The sequence below is a fragment of the Lygodium microphyllum genome, chromosome 25, assembly GCF_053477565.2.
Source record: "Lygodium microphyllum isolate KBCC chromosome 25, Lygodium_microphyllum_v1.1.10, whole genome shotgun sequence".
In the NCBI taxonomy this organism is placed as follows: domain Eukaryota; kingdom Viridiplantae; phylum Streptophyta; class Polypodiopsida; order Schizaeales; family Lygodiaceae; genus Lygodium; species Lygodium microphyllum.
Genome location: NC_141159.1, coordinates 35293655 through 35315872, shown reverse-complemented (window position 1 = coordinate 35315872; position 22218 = coordinate 35293655). Strand labels below are relative to the sequence as shown.

The 22218-nt window shown below is 40.4% G+C and overlaps 1 long non-coding RNA gene across 1 annotated transcript; it reads left to right on the top strand.

The window, feature by feature from the left end:
* Positions 1–20740: 20740 nt before the first annotated feature.
* LOC148014077 (uncharacterized) lies at positions 20741–21698 on the top strand. The gene is made up of 3 exons (XR_015688727.1): positions 20741–20985; positions 21117–21196; positions 21374–21698. It is a non-coding gene; the product is annotated as an uncharacterized LOC148014077 (long non-coding RNA).
* Positions 21699–22218: the final 520 nt, after the last annotated feature.

The window sequence follows — 22218 nt, the reverse complement described above, 5'->3', positions numbered from 1 at the left end:
TGCATGACCTATCTAGGCTGAAAGTATGCTCAATGAGCTCCTTTTTGACATGCGGAACGTCTCGTTTGGAGTTGCCCATGGTAAGTTATGATCAGTTTTCCACTGTGGCCTGTTCGGGACAGCATGCTGCCTAGTGTTGTCCAGCCCTTCTTGTTTGGAATTGGTGCCTATCCTTGTACTAAGTAACCTTCTTCCCTCATGCTCACACTACATACATGCTCATAGGCCACCGTTCCACAAGATTTCACCCCCTCCCTCCCCCCACAGGCTTGTCAATTGGAGGAACTGCCATTCATTAGAGAGAAATGCAAAAATAATTATTAACTCTGGTTTTTTTATTCAATGATTCAATGTGTATTCTTAATTCTATGGTTTTTATCATGCGCACATGTGCATACTCAAGAATCAATTTCACGTGGTTAAATAATTATTAACTCTGGTTTTTTAATTATACTAAGTCCAATTTCAAGTGGTTAAATAATTACGCGTGTGAAGGTGCGTTTATATTAGCGTCTATTTACGCAGATATATAGACGCAAAATTCGTGTCTATTTACACGCTCTTTTACATGCACATATAGACGCAATGATAGACACGCCTGACTTTGCACGTCTATGCCTCGTTTCTGTTGTAGTGCACAATATCCCCTCTTTCTCCCTCGTGCACTTCTCCCTCCTCTTCGTGTATGATGGCACTGATGAGAAGCTCTCCTTATCTCCGTTTCTCTCTTCTTCTCCCTCGCCCTCCCAAAGCCATGATCTCTCTCACTCTATGATGGGACCTAAAACGGGCCGGCACTGTCTCATACACTAGCCAGACCTCTATCATGCGCTCAACAACCCCACGGCCTCGCAGCCAAGAGCGTGGATGACACATACATCATCTTCCTAAACATCTTGCATTTGTATCACGTCTCGTAGTCCAACTCTAACCCAATTAACGCTCCTTAGAGGGAGTCCCACCACATTGCCAAATAGCACGAAGTACAGACATAGGAGGTCCTCCCACGGCTGGAGCCTGCTACCTTACTGTGACTCTCCTACACCTTGGGGATTGACCCCTCGATGTATCGCTAAACATATACAACACAATATCGCACACATTTCCAATCAAGGTACCAATTATTCGTATCCAGGAATGTACCATTTTCCTCACTTTACTTTCCCTTAGACCCAACGCCTAGCCTACAGCTTGGACAACCTTACTCACTCAACGTTGGTCATGTCTCTAGAAAGCAATTGCCATGCATCCAGGATGTAGTGTCTGATACCTTTAAGTTTCATGCTTCATGCAAATTGCGAATGCCCACATGCTCAAACATTTAAGAAAATCAGCATTTGTGTTTAGTGCAAAAGCATTCTTTCAATGACTTTTACTATCGCTCGTATGCAGCATTGCATGAACCTAGCACCGAGAAACCCTCGTGCTACTAGGTTCTTAATTTTTAATTATCTACCAACCTAAGTGGTATGCAAAAAAACCAACAAACTTTTCATCATTTCATTCAACATTTAAGCACTTTTTATACACTCTACCCCCTCACCGTTTAGGTAGTGCATGGTGCATAGGTTTAGGGTTCATTTTCCACATTTTTATTGTATAAAAAGCCATAAAAACTCACTAAAACATAAAGGTAGGGCTGAACTGAGGCTAAACCTCATACTTCAGACCCGCCATACATCCACAAACATGAATCTTATTTTTTTAAATTTTCGGCACTCAAAATCCATTTTTCCTTTATTTTTCTCTATTTTTCCTATTTTTCTTGTATTTTTGCAATATTAAATAACTGAAAATACAAAATGAGTTGTGGGGTGTGGCCCTTAGGTTCATTTGCAGAAAGAACACAAGTTTAGTTGGTGTGTCTTATTACATTTTCCATTTATATCTCAAAAACACCCAATTTCTTTCGTGTATTTTGCGGGTTTTACACTATTAATTTCATCCACAACACTCATGATTTTCTGATTTTCTGATTTCAAACAATTAGAAGACATTGAAAACAACATTATAATGCATAATCATCCCATGGGAACAAGTATTTATTAAGCAATTTGCATAAAACATCAATTTCCTTTGTAAAAATGAGATTACCGTTCTTTGCGGGTTGCGGGTTTTTATTTGCCATATCTCGGGACTGATTTCCAGCCACCATTAATGCTCATGACAGTCCACAATCAACAATCTTCATTCCTCTTGAACCATGGAGCAATCCGGTCTTCATTGGACAAGCCTCTGTCATCCATTCTTCTTCTTCTTCTTCACCACATGAATCTGCCCTTGGAAGAGAGAGAGGGAGGAGAAAGAAAGACTGAAATCAGAATTCTTCATAGAGACCACCATTTCTCGGGTGAGAGGCGGGGATATGATTGGCATCCAGGAGGGAAGTAAGGGCAATGATCAATGATGTGGGTTGTTTGCAGGCTGGAGGTTGCCTCCTCCCATCCATGGCGTGAATTTCGGCACTCTCTGTTGGCGCCTTCTTCTTCTCTCTCCCCACGATTTTTTGCATATCCCCTCTCCCAAACTTTCATGTGACATTAAATTTTGGGCCCCCAAAGGTCACTTGCCCATTTTGGCCAAATTTTGTCCACCCCTTCGCATCTTGACCGGTTTCTTGGCCATTTTCCCGTCCGGACTTTGAATTGAGCTCTGAAAAATCCTGGGCGTCCGACTTCACAGCCCGCATTGGCCAGTTACTCTTGTCAACCCGCACGATAGTCTGAAAAATTATGAAAAATCAACAAGTGTCGCTCGGGCGCCTTTAAAGCACTTTGGCGCTTAAAATCGTCCTAGATCGAGCCGCCACCTTCGACGTTGAATATTTTTCCCTTGATATTCATAATTTTTAGCTATTTTTAAGAACTTCTCAGCACCAAAATTCCGCTCTCATTGGCGACCATGGGATAGGGCGACTCAGCCCATCGAATCCCACAAACATATCTACACATAAACAACCAAAGGAAGCATCAAGCTAATACAAAATAAATACATATATCACAATGCTCACCCTACCCCCTGACAGAACCAAGGCATGCCATCCACAAGGAGTAGGCTTAGCATGATCTAATAAAAGATCCGAAGCTAGTCACTAACCAACTACTCCAACACGGCCAAACTAAAAAGAGCTATCAAAGAGGTTGCCCTAAGTGGTGGTCTGAACTACCTACCTAACTAAGGACAACATGACTAGGAGTTCCTACTAGGCGAGGACTCCTATAGCCTGATCAAGAAGTATTGTCTTTCAGCATAGTTCTTCTTTTAGGGTTTTTATTTCCTATACTTGGGCATGTTAAAAGGAGGGAGCTCAGCGCAGTGACCCAAGGAGAACATGGCATTGGCCTCAGGACCTGTCTCGGTACCCAAGAACCTACCAAGCCCTCGCAAGGCGACACTTAATCCTTTTTTGACGCTCACTTTTATTTTCGCTCCAACCTTCCTTAATTTCTTCTTTTTTTTCAAGATGCCACCCCTAGGAGGACAAGGCAGTGGCCCCGGGTCTGGCTCGTCCCCAGGAACCTACCAGACCTTCACAAGGTGATGATCAACTGCTTATACATTTTCATTTCTTTTCTTTTCTTTGATAGGGGTTAGAACCCATTTTTACACACCTTCGTATTTATATTCATTATCTTGTCAGATATTCAGGGTTGCTTTTCTTTTTTCCCCATTTTTCCTTCTGGCAGACTTCTCTAACGGCCTCACAACTAACAAGAACTCCTAGAACGGCTGCCTAGCAGGCTAGCAGAACAGGGTCACTAGGACTACCTTCTAAAACAGGACTTCTGATGCTTGACAATGTCGTTACAGGAGGCAACGACTACTCAGACCTCCCTCAAACATACTGAACCTAAACCTGGGACTTCATGCCTTGGACGTCGGTCCCCAATAAGAAATGAAAAAACCCCTTTAACAAGTACACAAACACATAAAACATAAAAACACAGTACTCATAAAGGATAGATATCACCTGGATAGGGCCACAAGAAGCGTCAATGCCGCGACAAAGGCTCCTTCCAAGCTCCACGGAATCTGTCAAGCACAAGACTCAAACAAGAAACCATTAACCGTACCTGCACTAACCAGACAAGTGGCCCTCTTGGCCTAACGAAATAAAATACTTCGCCACAAAACTTAATCGGCCCTCTTGGCCTAACGAAACCAAACAGTAAAACCTCGTGAAATGGACCCTCTTGGCCTAACGAGATAAAACAAAATAGCACCTACACATCCCTCCCTAGAATAGCACAGATACACAAGAATAGGCTCCCTTCCAAGGAGGAAAAACAGGCTTGTAGCCCTAAACTAAATGCATAAGGTTATGACCCATCCCTCCTGCATAGATAGCAAGAGGCGTACACATAATATGCTGTCTAATCAACCTATGGGTCCTAGATAATAACGGTAGATTGGTCTCCACCACTCTCTGCATCATCCATATCAACCATCATCTGCCATACATTGCATGTTCTGATAACATACCCCACAAGTGACTGCGTCCTGCCTCATCATTGATAACAATATCCAGACTAGGACCACAATTAAAGAAGAGGTCTTCCTCATAAGCAAGGTTTGCTAATGAGTCCGCAAACTGATTCCAGTAACGTGGGATCAGCTGAAAAGACACTCTCTCAAACTCCTCTAGTAGGGCCATAGCAGTCCAATGATACATACAAAGAATGGGATTCCGCACTGTGTATGTCCCATCTAGCTGATTCAGGATCAACTGGGAATCCCCTTTTACTAACAATCGACGAATACCACCTTGTTTGGCAATATACAGTCCCATAATCAAGGCTTTATACTCCGCCATATTGTTAGTGAATCCTACCCCGAGATAAGTAGCTAACTTCATCGCAACTCTGCGTCGGGGGTCGCGGATTACTACTCCAACACTTCCTTTTTTATTAGGGCCCCTGGACGCTCCGTCAAAATATAATGTATACGTCCACAATGGGTTTACACAGCCGGCCATCGCGAACTCCTCTATTCGTAATCATGGTAATCAAAGTTTAGCATATTGAGAGGATGAACTGACAGCTCCATCCCACCTTCTTCATTGAACTCAACAGGGATACTCGTCGATAGTCGTAAACAGTGATGGCAGAAGACTTTGATCTCCCACACAAAGGTTCCGTCTTCTCGCTCAATCACTTTATACCCTTTGCTCCACCAGATGAGTTTCCCCTGATGGTATCTTTGCTCTAGATATGGGTGCTCCAAATAAGGGATTAACCGACCCATCAACCGTCTTTAAGCTCTTCTGCAGGTCTCAAATCATCCCTAGCATGGACCTGCAATGCATTTCTCTATATTAGCACACTTAGAGATAATAAGGTTTAATCTTATTAAGATTAACATTATTCTTAAACTCTACTCCCTGTAGATCAGCTAATAGGGCTGTAGACTTATTCTTCCCTAACCTAACGATCTTGTAGGGGCCATCCCATTTAGGTTCCAATTTTCTTGGAAACAGCTCCCTACGCGCATCGTAATACAAAACCAGTTGCCCCTTCTTAAAGGTATACTTCTTCGCTTTTAGGTCATGCAATTGTTTCATGCGACATTTAGCCACCACTTGGTGTAACAGACTTTGCAACTTAATTTCATCGAGGTGCGCTAAAGTCGTGAAATGTTCTAATAGGGCGTCCTCATTACCCAAAGAATGGTTTATTGCGAATCTTGTGGTCGGCAACTCAATTTCTAAGGGTAAAACACACTCTTCACCATAAACTAGCTTGAACGGCGTATGGCCAGTGGCTCACTTGAACGTGGTATTATATGCCCATACTGCCACATATAGCTTCTTATCCCAGTCGCGTTTCTTTTTAGATACGGCTTTCGATAGGATACCCACAAGCTACTTGTTGGCACTTTCAACTTGCCCATTTGGTTGCGGATTATAAGGAGTCGTTTTATTGTGCTTGATTTGCCAAGCCTCAGTCAAGCTTTTGATAACCTTGTTCAGGAAATGGGTTCCACGGTCTGACACTAATTCTTTCGTGGACCAAAACGGCATATTATCTGCTCTAAAAGAAAACTAGCAGTTTCTTTAGCATCATATTTCCTTGTTGCACGTGCTTCTGACCACTTTGTGAAGTAGTCAGTGGCTACAATAATATACCTCTTTTGCACAGTCGATGATGGAGTAATAGGACCCACAAAGTTTATTCCCCACTTCTCAAATGGGAGTATCGCCATAATAGGGGTGAGTGGTCTTTTCCTATTCTCTTGACTATCATGTCGTTGACAAATATCACATCTCTTAACACACGCAAACGCATCCTGGAACATGGTAGGCCACCAGTAACCTGCTCTTAAAGCCTTTTGTGCTGTAAGCCGTCCAGCAAAATGACCTCCACAAGCGGAATCATGGCACTCTTCCAAAATGAATGGCACCTCGTCAGGCATCACACATCGGCAATAGATGCCATCAACCCCTTGCCGATATAGTGTACATGCAATCAAGGCAAACTTTAACGCCTGCTGCTTAATTTTCCTTCTCTCACCTTTAGATAGTTCGGATCCAGCCTCTCCTATCGATAAATAATGCGTTATTGCAGTATACCAGGAGGGAATAGACACCGTATCTATCTTAAATAACGACTCCATGTCACTACCTTCAGCCACAGATTCTTTCGGTTCCCCAAAGTCCACAAGACATTCCACAATACCCTGTAACCTTGGTGGCTTACTCCTGATTTCATAATCAAACTCTTGCAAAGTGATTAACCACTTCGCTAGACGATCAAGCGGTTGCAGCTTATTCATCAATAATCGAAGCCCCTTCGCCTTCGTATAAAGCACAACTTTCTCATAGAGGATATAGTGCCTAAATTTCTTGGTCCCAAAGACCATCGCAAGACACAACTTCTCCATGTAGGTATAATTAATCTCTGAAATGCCCAATTTTCGGTTAGCAAAAGCAATTGGGTGATACCACTTTTCTTCCCAAATTTGGGCTAAACAGCACAGCTGATACTATGCATGGTGGCTGCTGAAAATATATAGAACACCTCACCTCTTTTAGGTGCTTTTAAAACGGGTGCTTTTACTAGCTCCTGCTTCACATCCTCGAATGCTACCTTGCAAGGGTCACCCCATACAAACAAACAGCTAAAGGATAACAGATTGATAAGCGGCAACGTTCTTTCTGCCAAGGCGTTTATGAATCTACGGTAATAACCAACCGAAGACAAATGGCAACGGGTAGTAATCCTTAACTGTTTGCTTATTCAGCTCTCCAAAATCTACACATAATCGGATCTGATTATTTTTCTTCTTTCTGATAACAACTGGTGAACACCATTCCGTGTGTTGCATAGGAAAAATCAAACCCGCTTTCCGAAGCTTCTGTAACTCTTCAAACAGCCCGTCCCTCAGTTCGAAAGGCATACGCCTTACTTTCTGACGCACAAGATGACTGCCATCTTTATAGGAATAGTATCCGTGGTGGATCCCTCTTTGGACTCATCACTCGATGATGTCTCACTGGCAGATAAATCATCTAATGTCTCCAATTCTGTGGAAGATAGAGGAGCTCTCTCACTCTACGGGGACTCAGGATAAGCATCAATCACCACGCGTTGGGCACCTCTGCCGAATATCAGCCGACTGGCGGGTATATCCACTTGGCAGTCCACTTGCAAGATCCAAGGTCGTCCAAGTAATACTTGGTAACTTGGACGCCCTGCAAAACGAATTACCCTAAAGTCCAACAGGCATTCTACATTTGCAACAGTGACATGGACCTTAGTAATGCAGCCTTCCGACTGTCTCAATCTATCATCCACCATTCTGAGAATTATGGAGGTATCTTTCTGGATCGCAAGACCCAACCTTTCCATCAGTTTAGAACTCATAATGTTAACAGATGATCCCGTGTCGACAATGGCATAATCTACTAATATCCCATCGACATAGGCTGCAACCCTTGGGCAATGCTTCTCAGCATACTCGAACCAGTCATCGCCAACTTGCGCAATACCCAAAGGTTCTACGATATACCCGATACACAGGATATTTCTAAATTCCTTGCATACTCCTGGGGAAAGCTTAATAAGCTGTAAAAGGTTTACTTCGCAAAGAGAGCTCGCCAAATCGAATTCATGATAGTTCGATAGAGTTCGCTTTTCACGCCAAACCATCCGCTCTTTAGGTCGTTGAACCGGCTTTATTGCCTCTTTTTTAACTTTCACCTTCTTCCTCGGTGGTTCCTTATCCTTCTTAACATCGGCTTTACTCTCCACGGGATTCAAAGGTCCCCCTTCCATGGCAGGATCCAGAACTTGCATTCCTTTGTCGCCTTGTTTAGGGTTTCCGTCGACAAGCTTATCCTTGTCGGCCTCTCTACCCTTTTGACCTCTTGTAAGGACAGCTCCCAGATTAGAGGTTTCAGCGTCATTAACGCGCACAGCCTCAATCAAACTAACCCCACTACCACTAGGCAGCTCCTCCACTGTAGTCTTTGGTCATTGGAGTATTTGTTTAGGCCCGTCTTCTCGCTAGGAATCATTTTCTTGCGCAGATGATTAACAGGTCCTGGTTACCGGCTACCTCGCTGGAGAGAACTAATCTTACTCCAGCAAGTTGCTGCTAAATGGATGGATTTTCCACATATGTCACACTTGACATTTGGGCAATTTCGTGGATAATGTTGCCCACCACACCATTTGCAGCTAAACCTCGAAGGTGCACCCTCATCTGGGTATCTACTTCCTATCAAATTTTGTTATTTTTTAAGAAAGTTGACATCAACGGCTATTTGTCGATACTGCTCCGTAATCATGTCGGTATAATGCTTCATCATGTCCTTAACCTCGCCAAGAACATTGGAAGCGCTCGACTCGTAACCTTGATCATTACCCTGTCGTTCCATTGGCCTAAAAATTCGATTAGGCACTAGTTGTTGAACCACAGGCATGGTATTAGGATTAACTGCCTGGCCTCCACCATTTGGAGCCATTTGACTGCCCGTAGGCATCGACATGCTAGGGGGAGCTGGTAATAAAGGCACATTCTACATCATGTTCCCTCTCCCATTAGGATTAGCCATCGCTATCCCTTGGCTACTACTGCCATTGGCCGTTTCCATGCATTTTTGTTTTACTTCCTTGGGTATATAGTCATGTATGTATGTGAGCACTATGTATTCGATGAAGTAAAGGTAACACACCCTTTTTTATTCAATAAGATTTACTAAAATTGTGTTTCATAGATCATCATTATCCTCCACGAGGTCAACGAATGTGTGTGTGTGTTTCACAGAGAGAGAGAGAGAGAGAGAGAGAGAGAGAGAGAGAGAGAGAGAGAGAGAGAGAGATCTTACTAAGTTTGCTTGATTGACATTAAAAACTTGTCTTATGTTATCATGTAGTGTGATACATAAATAGAAGACACTCACATAATTCTCAAGTTTTTACATGTTGGACACCTATGTGGTGATACCATATTAAAAGGCACTGGTGGTTGTTGCAAGCTACTTGCTTAAGTCACAAAAGGGTTGAAATAAAGGGCTATTACATTATGTCATACGACGAATCATTGCATGCAAACTAGAACGAAACAAAAAGTGTAGATTAGGGAGGGAACCATACTTAGAGAGGAATTGAGGAAGGAAATATGATAATATGGACAACAAATTCATTGCTTTAATGAGTAGCCTACATGGCACTGTTATGGGACGACTGCATATCATGTCTCTTTATAATAAGCATGCCAAGGATGTCAAAAAAATTGATCAAATATGAATTAAAAACTTGTGCCATTTTCATTTGAATGATTCAAGATGTGCTTGATGATCCATCATGGCTTTGGTTAACATTTCTCCTGTAACCTTTGGGGCAAGAATGTGCAAAAGGAGGAGAACTTTACCAAGTTAGTTGTTCACACACACACACACACACACACACACACACACACACACGCATGCACGCATGCACGCACGCACACATGCATGCATGTACACACATAACATCACAAAGAGTGTGATATTTGACATGGAGAGTGGTGATGATGCACGGAAAATTAGTACATTTCCATGAAATATTTAACCTTCACCTTGAGGAATTATTTTTGATTGGTGCCTCTCAAGCACATATTTGTTTCACTTAATTTCAAGTTCTAGGGGATGATTCATGAGTTTTGTTGCATGTTTTTAGGTATGATTCATGATTGTAGTCTTTGTTATGATCAATAGCTTGGGACTTGAATATTCTTTGATACTATGTGGCCTTCCAAATATATGGCTCAAAACTATTGAATGCTCTTCTTGGAGCTTTGAGAAAATCCTATTTAGACCATCTTGGACATTAGTGAGCTAGCACATTTAGGGATTCCTTTCCTTATCCATGCTTCATACTTCACGAGTCTTCCTTTTGTGCTGCCTTTGAGGCACATATAATCTATGTGTGAGGCTCAAGCATGCACAGTTCTAGAAGCATACTAGTTTATTCATAAGATTGTAATCACTTATTACTATAGTATTTATGTAGAGTATGAAGAGGAGGTGTTAGAAATATGTATGCCACAATATTATAAAGTGTACTCTGGTTTCTCTCATGAGGGTCCTCCTTTATATTTTTATGTAGCTTTACATTGAATTGTTAGAAACTAAGTGCGTGATCTTGTAATATTGTGCACTCTAACTCTTAGTAAACCCAAAACAAAGCACTTTCCAATAGATTTGAATTTGAATCATCGTGGAACCTTCATGTAGAGGGTATTTATCCATGAAAAACAATAGCCATGGCTTGAAATACTCAAGATTAGCAAGGTGCCTTTGTGAAGATTGATTTATCACCTAAATTATCTATGTGACTGGATGCTTTGGGCTTTGAAGATGATATATATTTTATTATGGATAATCCTAGATTGGCCTACAATTCTCAAAATGAAATCAAATTTTGGAAAACTTGTGAGATTACAATAGATTAACTTGGACCTTTTGTAGCTAATTATATTTTGGTACCCTTAACGTCAAACAAAGCGAACTAAAACTCATATACTTTGAGAAAGCTAACCATTCTCCTTGGGGCTTGGATCTCTATCCCATTTTCCATTACAAAACCTTGGTGTTTTAAACTTCAGGCATGATCATAGGTGAGATAGGGAATGAATCCTTAGACTCTAACCTAATTTGGGATAATTGAAAGAGTAAGTGCAACAAACTAACATATGTGAGAAAATTCCAAAGTCTAACCTTACCAACATGACCATACATTTCTTTAAGTTGATATGTTTCTTCAAAGGCTAGTTATGTTGAAGTTTTCCATAGAGATAGACTTAGTATGTTGATGTTTATTTTACAAAATTTTCCTTATGAGAAAGAGGATCCTTTTAATCTGTGTTGCAATGAACATGCATAAGAAACTTGTGAAAGAGGATACACAAAAATGGCATGCTATAATTGGTTTTTGGTTTCCATAAGTACTAAATTTGGTCACATAGTGCTCAATATTAAAGTATTGATGAACATAGTTACCTCTATAGCTTGTTGCACTACCAAATTATCTTTAGAGGAGTAAGGAGAAGAATTTTACAAAAGTTTAAAAAAAGGTTGAGAAGTAATGTTGTATTATTGAGTGACTACTTAAATCAAGTCTATTTAATTTGGCAACCATTTCCCATAAACTATTCGTAATTTTTCAGAAAGTACATATTCTTGATATGGCTATATTTAGTTTCCCTATATAAAATGTGGGAAACCAAATTTTCTAGTTCTGTGGCTCATAATTACCTACTATGCTATGTGGAAAACATGATTTCCTAGTTATATGACCTACAATTTCCTAGTTTAAGATTTGGCGAATAAATTTCCTAGTTATATGTAAGGAATTCATACATGCATGCTTAGGATTTTCTACCATGAGATGCAGAAGATATAATTCCCTAGTTATCCATAGGGAATCCATGTATACGTACCTAGGAAAAAGTAGAAAATTTGATACATTTCTAGAATTTTCCTATGAAGGAAATGTTCAAAAGTTCCTTGTGATACCTTCCAATGTACATTGACCAATGCCAAGAGCTTGCCATGGAGCCGTAGAACCGATCATATTTGCATTTGCTTATCAAATTCGTTAATAATTTACTTTTACTAGTGCTTTAGTATTTTCTTTTTAACTAACATATTTTTTTGTAGATTTATGTTATCATGCTTTATCTAAACCCTTATATTGATTACAATAACATCATTTTCTAAGCGTGTAAGTTACTATTGACAATATCCAAAGAGTAGGATGAGCCGAGGGATGAAAAATGAGGAGTTACAAGAGATCTTCATGCATATACCTCTGGATAAAATGGCACACTTCAGAGATATGGTAGACCAGGAGTTGTCTCGTTCATTGTTCAGGCATTTCACATGGTCTACTTTAGCATTCATTGATGCTTCGATCTCTAGTCGGTGGAGTTGACACTGTAGGATGGCTTCCGCGGAGTGATGATTAGGGATGCCTTATTTAACCATCACAACAGGTGGTTGTGGTGGTTCTAGGGGGTGCTACTTGAGATGGAGATATTGTGACCCCTTGCTCTCATGCTAGTTCTAGATAGAGTAGCTTAGGTGGGTGTTTTAGAGGCATCAATGCATTGTGCCCATCTTATTGATTGAGTGGACATTTATCACCTCTAGGGTTTTTCATACCTATAGGGATTCCTACTCCAATAACTCCTAGTTTTGCTCAGCCGTACATATGTGGCACCCCTATGGGTGCTACTTCGAGAGATACCTCCTCCGCATGTACTCTAGATGGGAAAGGGTCTCTTCATTATGCCCAAGATCATTGTCATAGATGGGAGAGGGTGCATCTTAGACGTACCCCACTAGGGTATGGATACCTCATGGATGAGAGCCATGATCATAAATGATGAGGGGAGGAGGGTGACTATATTTCCCAATGCTAGACCCATATTCGAATTTCCTCGAGAGGCATAGGCTGCTTGTAGTCGGGATTCCACTTCTTGTGATCGTGTAATGGCAGTATCTATATCCCCCAAAGGGACACTACTCAACTGCAACTGAATATTAAAGTCCAAACCATGCAGAAAATATTGCAATTGGGCAGCTGCGGGGATAGGAATAGAGGTGTCAAACTTACGGAAAACCTCTTTTAGTTTCTTCGCATAAGCACGAATATCCTCGTGTGGTTCTTGGCGGGTCACATTGAGTACACGCAACCAATATTGCCCACCCCTTTCCGAGGCAAACTCCCTTCGAAAAGCTCCATAAAATGAATCAATATTCAATATGGTTCCGGCTTCTAAACCATGATACCATATGGCAACTCTTCCTTTGAGAGTCATGTTGAAGAACATCATTAAATGTCCTTCTTCTTGGATGCGACAGTTAAACATCAGCTTTTGAAACTCCCTGATGTGGAGTTTCGCATCTTCCTCAACTAGCCCATTAAAAATTGGTAGCAGGTAACCTAGAGCCGGCAAATCCGTCATTCCTGCAGGAATTGCAATAGGCTGCGCCATGACGGAAATTGGATCTGCACTAGGAATAGGGGACGGTGGGGTTACACCTCCCGCACTTGATGTAGATTGGCTTATGGAAGAAAGGGGAGCACTAGAGCTTCCACCTTCTCCTAACTTACTGCTTGTGGCACCAAGACCACTAGATCCACTCCCTCCTAAGGGTTTAGCACCGCTACGCTTAGGGGAATATCTCCTAAAAATTTTAGCGCGTCGCCTAGCTCTTTCGTCTCTCTCTTGCTTTTGGATTTCGGCTAGACGATGCTTATCGATGAATAACGGATCAATCTCAGTATCCTTTGGCATAAACTGCTAACTGGTCCCTAGACAACCAGGATTCGAAGAACGCCACTTCTAAGTGGCTCCCGGTAGACGCACCACTGATGGGACCTAAAACGGGCCGGCACTAGCTCATACACTAGCCGGACCTCTATCATGCGCTCAACAACCCCATGGCCTCACGGCCAGGAGTGTGGATGACACATACATCATCTTCCTAAACATCTTGCATTTGTATCACATCTCGTAGTCCAACTCTAACCCAATTAACACTCCTTAGAGGGAGTCCCAGCACATTGCCAAATAGCATGAAGTACAAACATAGGAGGTCCTCCCATGGCTGACTGCCACTACCTCACTGTGACTCTCCTACACCTTGGGGATTGGCCCCTCGATGCATCGCTAAACATATACAACACAATATCGCACACATTTCCACTCAAGGTACCAATTATTCGTATCCAGGAATGTACCATTTTCCTCACTTTACTTTCCCTTAGACCCAACGCCTAGCCTATAGCTTGGACAACCTTACTCACTCAACATTGGTCATGTCTCTAGAAAGCAATTGCCATGCATCCAGGAGGTAGTATCTGATACCTTTAAGTTTCATGCTTCATGCAAATTGTGAATGCCCATGTACTCAAACATTTAAGAAAATCAGCATTTGTGTTTAGTGCAAAAGCATTCTTTCAATGACTTTTACTATCACTTGTATGCGGCGTTGCATGAACCTAGCACCGAGAAACCCTCATGCTACTAGGTTCTTAAATTTTAATTATGGAAGAACCTAAGTGGTATGCAAAAAAACAGCAAACTTTTCATCATTTCATTCATCATTTAAGCACTTTTTATACACTCTACCCCCTCACCGTTTAGGTAGTGCATGGTGCATAGGTTTAGGGTTCATTTTTCACATTTTTATTATATAAAAAGCCAAAAAAACTCACTAAAACATAAAGGTAGGGCTGAACTGAGGCCAAAACTCATACTTTAGACCCCCCATACATCCACAAACATGAATCTTATTTTTCTTTAATTTTCGGCACTCAAAATCCATTTTTCCTTTTTTTTTTCATTTTTCCTATTTTTCTTGTATTTTTTGCAATATTAAATAACTGAAAATAAAAAATGAGTTGTGGGGTCTGGCCCTTAGGTTCATTTGCAGAAAGAACACAAGTTTAGTTGGTGTGTCTTATTACATTTTCCATTTATATCTCAAAAACACCCAATTTCCCCATATTTCGTGTATTTTGCGGGTTTTACACTATTAATTTCATCCACAACACTCATGATTTTCTGATTTCAAATAATTAGAAGACATTGCAAACAACATTATAATGCATAATCATCCCATGGGAACAAGTATTCATGAATCAATTTGCATAAAACATCAATTTCCTTTGTAAAAATGAGATTACCGTTCTTTGTGGGTTGTGAGTTTTATTTGCCATATCTCGGGACTGATTTCCAGCCACCATTAATGCTCATGATAGTCCAGAATCAGCAATCTTCATTCCTCTTGAACCACGGAGCAATCTGGTCTTCATTGTACAAGCCTCCGTTATCCATTCTTCTTCTTCTTCTTCACCACATGAATCTACCCTTGGAAGAGAGAGAGGGAGGACAAAGAAAGACTAAAATCAGAATTCTTCACAGAGACCACCATTTCTCGGGCGAGAGGCGGCGATATGATTGGCATCCAAGAGGGAAGCAAGGGTAATGATCAGTGATGTGGGTTGTTTGCAGGCTGGAGGTTGCCTCCTCCCATCCACGGCGTGAATTTCGGCACCCTCTGTTGGCGCCTTCTTCTTCTCTCTCCCCACGATTTTTTGCATGCCCCCTCTCCCAAACTTTCATGTGACATTAAATTTTGGGCTCCCAAAGGTCACTTGCCCATTTTGGCCAAATTTTGTCCACCCATTCGCATCTTGACCGGTTTCTTGGCCATTTCCCCGTCCGGACTCCGAATTGAGCTCTAAAAAATCCTGGGCGTCCGGCTTGGCATCTCGCATTGGCCAGTAACTCTTGTCAACCCACAGGAAAGTCTGAAAAATTATGAAAAATTAACAAGTGTCGCTCGGGCACCTTTAAAGCACTTTGGCGCTTAAAATCGTCCTAGATCGAGCCGTCGCCTTCGACGTTGAATATTTTTCCCTTGGATATTCATAATTTTTAGCTATTTTTAAGCACTTCTCAGCACCAAAATTCCGCTCTCACTCTATCTTTTGCTCTCTCTTGAAGTGTTTGCGAAAAAATGCCACGCTCGAGTTTTCAACACTTTTTTTTCTCAAAGTGACGACACCACTGTTTTTTGTCGGAAAGGGCCATCGCTATAACCCCCATTCCCTTGTCGTGGCTTCTTGCAATTCTACATCATGGATCCAATGTAGATAAGCTATTACACATGTTGCTGAAGGATCCAATCATATTTTAAAAGTTTGAAAAACATTATCTTCCTATCATAATAGCCAGTAAAGACTACAACTATAAAAGGAGACTTTCTCTGGTTACACTGCAACCTCTACCTTTTTAGGTCAAATTGTTGGAGTAAGATACACAACTAGCAGTTCATAGTGATCAACACTAGCACCATACCAACCTATTTCTTTTGTGAAAAAAGAGAGAAGTACATGTTTCACCTCTCCTCATGGAGAATGGGATAACAAGAAAAATATTGTTCTCTTCTTCCATCATAGCATTGGCCCCATGAACTTGCATAACAAAAGATTGCTGCTTAGTCTCTATTGCAAGGCTTTCAATGGCTATATCATTACTAAAAACTACAACCCTACCATCCTTGTTCTTATCCACTTTTGCATTGAATTGGACATGCAACCCCTGCTCTACCATTTGGCCAACAAACATTAGATTCTTTGTAATTGATGGCACATGTAATACATCTGTCAGACTCTTTGTCTAGCCATCATATAAGGACAAGGGAACCTTTCCAATGTGTGAAATTGGGTGGCATGAATCATCACCCGTCTGCACATAACTTGGGTTTTGTAAGTCCTACATCTCTCCAAACCATTCAACATGACTGGTCATATGATTAGATGCACCTGAATCGACATACCATACATCATCATGTGCCCCCTTTCCTGTAACTGCATTCATCATATGCTGCATAACAAACAAACACTTATTTTTGTCTTCATTCTACCATGAAGACGATGCATAGTTTCCTTGCTGCAATTTACCATTGCAAATATCATCCTTCTTTACATAGCACTGGGTTGCAATATAGCCTATTTTGCTGAAATAATGGCAAACAATAGCAGAATTTCCAGAACCTCTATTATGCCATACACCTCTTCCTTTAGAGCTCCCCCTACCTCTAAAGTTTCCTCTACCTCTAGAAACCTGCATTTCACCAAACTATTGATTGAACCTGTTTTGTTGGTTATCGCCAGCACATCCCATACCACGGCCTCTCAAAGAGGATCTACCACGTCCCTTTCTCCTGAAATCGAGTAAAATACTTGGACCTGTTCACCATTTCTTTCAGACGAATCACACTGCATATTGATCTCTTCAGTAATCATGAGAGAGATCAGCTCATCAAAATCTAGAAATGGCTTCCATACATATACTGAAGTAACAAATGATTTCCATGCCTTCTCATTGTTAAGGCCATTCAGAGTGGATGAAACCAAATCATCATCATCCGGCATTGCATCAATCGCTGCTAAAGCATCTGCAATGCTCCTCACCTTCAATACATACTCATTGACATACATTTTCCCTTTCTTCAAGGCATTCAACTCTTGCTTGAGTTGAATCTTTCATGCCTTTGTATTTACTGAAAACATGTTCTCAAAAATTACCCAAGCTGCATGTGAAGTTTTTGCATTCCTGATATGTCCCAACATCGTATTATCAATGACTGCAGATAACCAGTACATCACCTTTTTATCTTTCTCATTCCATTCTTTCCATTTTAACTCATCTGTAGTCGGAGGGATACCCAGCTTTGGCTCATTTTCTTCACCTAAAACAAACTCATAAAGGCCCTTTCCAATGAGGAATTTTGTCACACGGAACTTCCATGAAGGGTAGTTATTCTTGTTGAGCTTCTCAATAATGGGATTTCCATTGTTCTCTGCCATTATCACAAACAAGGATACAACACAGTAAGCTAGTCTTCTACAATCTTTCACAACACGTGCACAACAATACACCAAGCAATCTTTTTCACTGATTGCTCAGTAATACATGTAATCTGCAATCTGTTTGCATATAAAACTTATGTTTGCTTCCTGCAAACACCTCAAAAATTATAGATTCGCAATCTGTAACCTGCACACCCACTTTCAGTTAATACAGCCGAAATCACAGTGTACCCTGAAACTATTGTTTGCAACCTTGCGGCTCTAAAACAAGGCCTGAAACGGCCTCAGACGCACACCAAAACTGCTCGCACACCAAATCTCACAGCAATTTGAGATTTTTTCTCGACCCCACTTTCGGTGCCTCCATATGCACTATCCAAGAGAGAGAGTGGAAGAATGGGAGAGCTTCTTTAAACCCGTTGCTTGCTTGCTCGAACCTTGCTTCTTCTCCTTCACTTCAGCCTTCAAAATCAGCCTCTCTTAGTGGCACGGCTCCCCCCATGGCAACAATAGGGGGATTTAAAAAATTTTAATTAACTTTAAAAAGGGGGGTTTCTGTGTAGAGAGCCTTGTTCATGCCATTTAAAAATTTAGGGTAAACTTTAGCCAAAAGGCTCTTTTTTAGAGGTTTTCTTGGTGACCCGGCGAATTTTTTGGGCTTGAAAACTCAAAAAATAGTCCATATATTCAAAAAGTTACTTTTTATGAGCTAATATCCGCCCAAAAATAGCTTTAAAATGGGGTTTTCTCGTAACAATTGCCCAATTTTCTAAACTCTTCACCATTGATGAGCCACCACCTATTTACAAATTAAAAATCTAAGGGGTCCCTTTTTTTTAAACCCTATTCATGCCCTTGTTCTCAATCCAAAAATAGTTCTCTAAACACTTCACATTCCATCCATAAATCAGGTTGTCCATACTAGACACAATGAAAAACATAGAGCCATGAAACTACACTAAAATTGCATCGTAATCTTGAAAGGAATTGATTTAGATGCGAAACAAATGGGAGATGGCATAAGATATGGATGATCAATCCATCTTCTAATTCGTTGTCTTCATTCTTCTCATGCACACCATGAGTATCTCCCAAACTAGATATATACTTTTGAGTCAAGGACACTTTACCTATAGTCTCTTTCATTTCATACAAGCATAGGATATAACTTAACTTATGATTTGTTTCTCAACATTTCCTATCAAATTGAGGATGAGCTTTCTAGACATAATGCCCCCATTACTTCAACAAGTTAAACAAGATGTGGACTAGTGTACTCATGGAGTTAAACAAGTCTTCAAGTAAGTTTTAGAGTATCATCCTAATTAGTGCTCATGTTAGTTGTAAAGAGAGCCTTGACAATTAGTATTAAAAATCTAAAAAATAATGCACATTACCTATTTTAAGATTAGCTAACAAAGGTTTTAACTACATTTCTAATTGTGCTACATTGTATTGCTTTTAATACATAGAGGCTCCAGTAGAGTTGCTTGAACACTAAGAGGTGAGTTATCTAATGGTTAGGATATAAAACTTATCTTCTAAGGATGGAAGATGGCTAACCTCTGCAAATTCAAGGGACCCTTGATAATTATTATGTAAGGGGTGGTAGCTCCCCCACCAAAAGTTCCATCCACTTCATTCAAAACTTTGCTAGCTTTTGAATGCTTCACAAATTTATAACACATTTAGTAATAGAAAATTTAAGCACATGGTCAACACATTTTCATATACTTTAGCATGTTTTTATATGTATAATTTGGTTGCACACCAAGTAGCTACAGGTTCTGTTAGTCACATAGCAAATTCTTTGTAATCAATACTCATTAGCTTCCACCTTTGGATTCTTCTTTTCTTTAACCATAATTTCAAAAGATTTAGAAGCAAATAAAATATTTATTTGATTTGGAAAGGATTCTAGAGTTGCCACGTAAGATGATGTTGAAGCTTGTGCTTCGAATATTACCTTAGACATAATCTTTTTTCAATCCATAATATAGCATTGATATATATATCGAGGCATAACATATATATATATATATATATATTAATGTAGGAATAAATATAGAAGAGATAAAGGTCAGTGGCTCCATAGGGTATTATAATTGTAGGGAATGCATCTACCCTTGTGAGATCACTAAGGCTCGATATAACCCAAGTTGGATGAACATAGAGGTTTCTTGAAACAAAGAGCATGTTGCTTTTAAACCAATAGGACAACAAGTTTACATTTTGGTAGTGGTCTTTCAAGCTTCATAAAGTGAACAGTGCCAAATGGACATTAATGAAATGGTTTTGGCGCGACTGATTGGCAACAAACAAGTGCAACTTCATGTCCCCATTTCCTTGAAATGGACGTTGGCTTGATGGAGGGGTGAAGGTGGATGAATTTTCTTCATGTACATCCACGATACACCCCTATGATGGAAACTTGTCTTACAAGCTTGTACGAACTAGTTTGTAACAAGCCTATCAATATGTGATGAGAAGGATTCACATACAATCTAATAAAACTTATTTTCAAAACGTTGCAAGTCGGGCAGATTGAGGAGGTTTTTTAAAACGGAAACCCATCGTTCCTTCATCTTCATTTTTCAAAATGTACGATTATAAAGTCAAGATCTTCATTTTCAAGAAGGAAATTTTTCTTTTCAAATCTTTTGGATATTTCAAAATGTGAGGCAGCCCTAAGATGATGCGAAGTTTGAACCCGACTTTTCCGAACCTTGCCCACTTTGTCTATCCTGTGCTTAGAAAAACAGTGGACGTGGACTATAGATATTTTGTTGTGCTGGCATTTGTTCTCATACTGACTTGAATATAAGATACCGAATGCAAAGAAACCTGCGCATCATTTTCAGAGAAAAGTTGATATTTGGAGACTGATCTCCGTGGCTGTTTAAGGATCACAGAGAAAACCGAACGACCGGTTACTGATAATACATATAAATGGAGCAACATTATCATCGTCATCGGCTTACATTGAACCTCGGCACATGGTTAATTGCAGTAAATTCTGCAGCATTAATATTGCTAACTTTCTTTGCAAACATTAGCTCGGATGCAGCTCTCCCCGATCATCATGATGAGCCTCCAATGATCTCCCGAGCAGGTGGGCACTGATCTTGATCACACCTTCTTTCTCAGCTTCACTTCTTGATCATCGATTGCTTTACATATGGTCCAAATATCTGCGTGCATGTGTTGTCCTACTGGTTTAATTTGTTGGTCAATCGTACGCAGGGACGGATCAGGCATCCTCTCCATCGGCCATGCATTTCGATTATGGAGCAGATGTTGCTGATTCGCCCTTCACTATCCGCGTGCGTTACCTCCTTTCATGTTGCTTTTGATTTGTTATTGGGAATGAGGATTGAGATGGCCGCATTAATTAACAATGTCGTACCTGCTAACACAGTAACTAAATTACTCGGTAAATGACCTAATCGGAGTCGATAATGGCATCTTTATTCTTACGATTTTGGTGATCCTTGATACAGGCCAGAGCTCTGGTCGGCTATGGCCCAGGACCAGATAATTGCTGTTAAAGCTGACTCCTTTTCTATAAGATTTTCATAGATAAGATAAATACTATCCTTGCTCATTAACAAAACTCTGGCCTAGGGCCAGATGCAGCTTGATTATGGATTTTCTTTATTGCTACTGGCTGAAATGAGACTTATGTAATCTAGCCCATTGGCAATCAATCATATTTGGCCCGAAAGATTGTTTGTGATTGTAAGGAGCTTATTCAGCATCATATCTGCTTATTATGGATCCTTTTTAATTCCGTTGGCTGAAAAGAGACAGATTGTTTGTGATTGTAAGGAGCTTATTCAACATCTTATCTGTTGCACTTGGTGTGGGGCTTACCTTTCTGTTCTATAACCATCGTGCCAAATCATACATGTCAAAGTTATATAGATATGTTGGCATGCTAAAAGGTGAACAAAGTCCTTAGTTCTTAAGTATTGCAAGTTTGATATTTGAAGCCTTATTTGAGCATGTAAAAGCAGAACTTTTTAAGCATGATGATCAATCTTTGGCATGGGTTTCATCGATACCATTGCGAAAAGAAGTATCAAAATGAAGTTTGTATTAAGTTATAAGTTGAAACATCTTTGAAAGACTTGGGGTTCTTAAAGTATGTATATACCATGAGAGAGTATTTGACATCGCTACAAGATATGGGCCATATATCGATGTTTAAAGTGACAAAATTATCAAAACACATACATCATGAGATGTTAAGAAGAATTGGTTCGTTGATTGAATTTCCAAATAAGTACAATATCGACAATGACATCTCATAAAACTACATGGATTGATAGGGAGGAGAATCCAA